Genomic DNA, 4,460 nt, shown 5'->3' with positions numbered 1-4,460 from the left:
GGTTAGAATTTGTGGTGTGTATAAAAAATGGACGAAGGAAGATAGACACTGTGGGAGAATCCACGACAAGCAGGGTTAAGGGCAAAAGGAAGGAGGCTTCGTTAGAGCACCGGGATCTAACGAAATCCTAGAAATGCATTGCAGGGCATAACTTATACTTCGGTGTCCTAGAGCTGCTGAGCAGATCGCTGGGCCACTGATGCTTGCTTTGAATAAATCTTGGAAAACGGGGGAAGTCCAGAGGACTGGAAGGCCTGCGCCAGTGTTCAGAAAACAAGAGGAGCCGGTGACCTCGACATCTGCCCTGGGCAGTCCTTGAAAACCGGACACCAGTTTCTGTGAACACAAGCTGGGAATAGAATTAAAGCTCAGCCGCGTGGTTTTATGGAGAGCAGAATTAGTCAGGGCAGCCTGACTTCATTTTTCAGCAGGTTTGGATGGAAAGGGGCAGCCCCGGAGTTGTCACATACTGCAGCTGGTGCTAAGGTGTGAAACTGCACTGCGTGGCCGTCCCACACGAAATCAATTCGTGTTTCCCTGTGTCAAGAAGGCACATGTCAAAAGGGGCCCAACCTGTCTTGCTGAGACCTCAAGCAAGTGTGCATGGAGTTTTTGTAGGGAACACTGCAAGGCTGTTTCAGGACTCGCGTTGCGCAGTAGGTAGGGTTGGACTGTGGCAGCCGCCATGGCCCAGGAAACGTATGACAGATGCACACGCTCCTCAGTATATGCAGACCAGGCCGTGCTCACTTCTCTTTTGCACAACTGCCAACTTCCACAGTGCGGTGATTGTTTCCGACACAGCCAGGCTGAAAAATTAATCAACATATCTTGGGTGGTTTTCTTGTGATATCTTTGACTGGGCCAGCTATGCAAGAAGGGCACATTGTCCCTGAAAGCTTGTCCAGCATCTCTCCTGATTATACAGCTGGTCCAATACAAGATGTCGCAAGAACCCTTGCCCCTTGTATTCTTCAATCCTGTTTTCATCAGTCATCTCAAAGTAATTGGAAATTCACTGCTGTTGAGTGGATGAGAGACTTGTGGTGATGTGTGTAGAGGCCAGGACAGTCCTACCAAGCAGTCCAGACTGGTCAGTAAGTTTGGGTTCCTACCAAGAAAATGTGGTTTTAATAGACAAGCGCAAAGCTATTCATTTTGTGAAAGGAATGCATGCAAGCGGGACTGCTGTGGAGGAGACCGACCTGGGAACGGGGCCTTGGAAAGAGTCTGGAGCAGGGCTGCAAAGAACACGCGGTGTGAAAGGGGGCTAGTGTCATCCCTGGGCGGCCCTGAGGAGAGGCAGGGGGTGGCTCCATCTCTGCGTACGGCACTGGCAAGACCGATACCAGGAGACTCCATCCAGCTCTGGCGTCCACATCTCAAAAGGATGCTGCAGATGTTGAGAGCTTGCTGAATAATCTCAAGCCAGTTTATTCACCTCTGTCTTGTTGATAAACTAAATTACACTGCTACACTTACAAGTACCTTAAAGTGGGGGCGGTGGGAGTGGGGCAGGGGGGCAAACAGTAGGGACATGCGAGTCCTTTACTCCAGCCATGAAAAATGCACCAAGAACCAGTAGCTGGTGGTGGAAGCCAGGCAAATTGAGGTGGGAAATGGGGCGCAGATTTCTAGTACAGTACAGGGGTGACAGACCATAGGAGCAAAGTACTCAGGGAAGTGGTGGACTTGCCTTCTCTGGGTGCCCTCTAACTAAGCGCCGGTGCTTTTCTGGAGGACGTTGCTCAGGATCAATACGGAGCAGCCAGCTGATGCTGGATGTGACGTAGCAGCGCTCAGACGAGGTGGTCCCTTGGTCCCTGCTGGCCTTACCATCGCGGTCTGTGAAGGACTTTGGGAAGCAGGGCCTGGCAGACAACACCAGTCTGTGGGTGGCTTGTTCAGGGTCCTCATATTATCCTGGAGGGGCAATGGGGTACTCAACTGCACAGGTGACACCTGGGGAATGGAAGCATTTTTCGTTTAAGTACTGCCCAGCAAAACTTGTGATTTATGCAGAACGGTCGCTGCTGTTATCTAGTGTTTCTCTTGCTGCAATTCGTCACAGCCCCAGCCCTGTGGCCCTGATGTACCCGGTGCTGTACAGACACAGCGCAGCGAGACCGCCCAAGGAGCTTACGGTCTAAAAGATAAGACGTAGCAGTTGGGCAGGACAGATAAGTGGGTAAAGGGGAGGGACAAATAAAAAATGCTAGCATGTGCTTGAACAGATTAGCTGGCTAAGAGCTGCCCGTGCAATTACTCCACGTTCGTCTTGAGTTGTGGAGGTAGATTGCCAATGCCCGGGCAGAAGGTGCCGGGTTGTTAACATCAAATACAAAATGTATGAATATCAATCTGACTTGTTAGCGCACAGTTCAGAGGGCAGGAGCCCCGTGGGTGTATTAGAGAGTTTCTGTGACACAGGAGCTGCAAGGGGAGCAGTGTGGCCTCCGAACAGGGCGGGGATCTACAGTGGTTTGCACACGTCTGGCAGCTGATGCGAATACTGGGGAGGTAACCCTCGCTCGGTTAGCAAAGAGGAGAAACCTGCAGGATTGGGGGCCGTTTGGCTGTTGGAAGGCACCGCGCGCTGTGCAGATCTGGTTCTGTCGGCCAGGGCTCATTTATAATTCCTCCCTTTCGCTTGGTCACTTTGAACCAAAAAGCTCCAGAGAGTTCTGGAAAAGCAGCAGGGCAATATGGTGGGATTTAATCAGACTTAATTACTCCCCAGCTGTCAATCGCCTAGCAACATGCAGCGTGACATCTGCTCGAGGAGAAAATGTGTAAGCTAAGTGGGAACATGTTCAAACTAAAGCCCTATTACTCGAGCTGCATCACTCCACTAATCATTGCCCTAATTCGTGCCGGGGTGGGTCGGCAGCTCCCGGCAGAGGGGTGCTTGCAGCACCGGTTCTCCACGGGCGGACAGCGCATCCCTCCTTGGTATCCAGCCTGGCAGGAAATCTGGGTGCTTTCCAGCGTGCTGACACCTGATCATGTGGAGTTGAGTTTCCAGAACGACAAGCCAGAGCCCTGTCACTATCTGTCCTAACTAACTAGCCTCTCGCTTATCTGCACCTGTGTCAAAAGGAGGTCACCCGCGGAGCCTGTGGGAGCTGAAGCGGCACGGTTGGAGACCGGGGAGGGGACGGCTGTCCTCCCCGCGCGCAGTCTCTGAGCCGTGCAGCAGCTACGAAGCCTTTCCTCTCCTTGGTCACAGCCCCACAAAGCGTGTCCGGCTGCATCCTCCTGGGAGCGCGCTGCTCCGGTCGCTGCAGGGCCGTGACGGCGACGGGCCCCTTTCTGTGTCTTCAGAAACTCGCACCCTGTGCGAGCCGCGCTCGGGCTTTTCCCTGGCTGCCCTCAGGTGGGTGGGCTCCCCTGCCAGGCAGGAGTATGAATGCTCAGCAGACCTGCTTCCCCTGCGGTTTGGGTTGGATTAGCTGGCTAAAGACAAATGTAAGGTTCTAGTTTTCACTCTCGTTAGCCGCTGGAGAGCTGAGTCTCATCGCTGATTAAGCGTATGGCATGAAGAGACTGTTCCGATGGTATCAGCTGACCTTCAGCATGACACAGGCCGTCGGCTTCGGGCAGCGGAGGGAATTCTTCTTCCTTAGCCCGTGAGTGACGGTGCCCAACGCTGTAGCTGGGGGTTGAACTAGGGGCATCTCCGGCATCCGCTGCACTATCAACCTGGCTCTGAGGCCGGGCCCGTTCTCTGCCTCGTGCTGCAGATGCTTGCTGGTCCAAAGCAAACACAGCCTAATGCCCCCATCCCCGTTTCCTCCAGGGCAGCGTGCAGCCAGCCGTCCCAGGGGGGCCAGCGGGACTGCCAGCCGGGGCACGGACCCGTGCAGATGTCGGTGCGGTCGTGGGCGAGTGCCCTCCGAGGCTTGAGGGCAGCCCGACGCCGCTGCGCGCTGCCAGCGAGGCAGCTGTTGCGTGGCTTGGCAAGACAGGCGCTCGCTAGACAGAAAGATCTGTACTCCCAACTGCTTTGCAGAATCGGATGATGCAGTTGCAAAGTATTTCTGGTTTTGTTTTTGGAAAGGCGGGAAGAGGTGTCTGCAACGTCGGTGGTGTTTTAGCTGAGGTTTGAAACCCGACAAGTCCGAGATGGTAGGAGCTGAAAAGGTTTCCGCAGCGGGGGGGAGACGGTGCTGACGCAGGCCAGGCGGCACCGGCACCGGGTGAGGGAGTCACGGCGCTGCGCCTGCAAGACGGGGATGGGAGCGACCTGCGCGCAGACGACGGGGGACGGCGGCGTGATGAAAGGACGGAGGAAGGGAGTTGTTGTGGCCCAGGCGAGAGCGCAGCGCAGGGGTGGCCGATGCCGTCGTGCGGGGGACGCGGCCGGGGGAGTCCTGGGCTGCCGTGTGCCCGTGCGGGGGACGCGGCCGGTGAGGACGTGCACGGCCCGGCCGGGGGGGGGGACCCGAGCAGGCGCTGCC

The 4,460-nt window shown here is 55.6% G+C and overlaps 1 protein-coding gene across 1 annotated transcript in view; it reads left to right on the top strand.

The window, feature by feature from the left end:
* ST3GAL3 (ST3 beta-galactoside alpha-2,3-sialyltransferase 3) overlaps positions 1–4,460 on the top strand; it is a 252,539-nt gene that overhangs the window by 5,759 nt on the left and 242,320 nt on the right. The gene's annotated exons all lie outside the window — the stretch shown is intronic.

The sequence above is a fragment of the Alligator sinensis genome, unplaced genomic scaffold (assembly GCF_000455745.1).
Source record: "Alligator sinensis unplaced genomic scaffold, ASM45574v1 scaffold781_1, whole genome shotgun sequence".
NCBI lineage: Eukaryota > Metazoa > Chordata > Crocodylia > Alligatoridae > Alligator > Alligator sinensis.
Note: the sequence above shows the minus strand (reverse complement) of the source record. Positions and strands in the feature narration are given on the sequence as shown.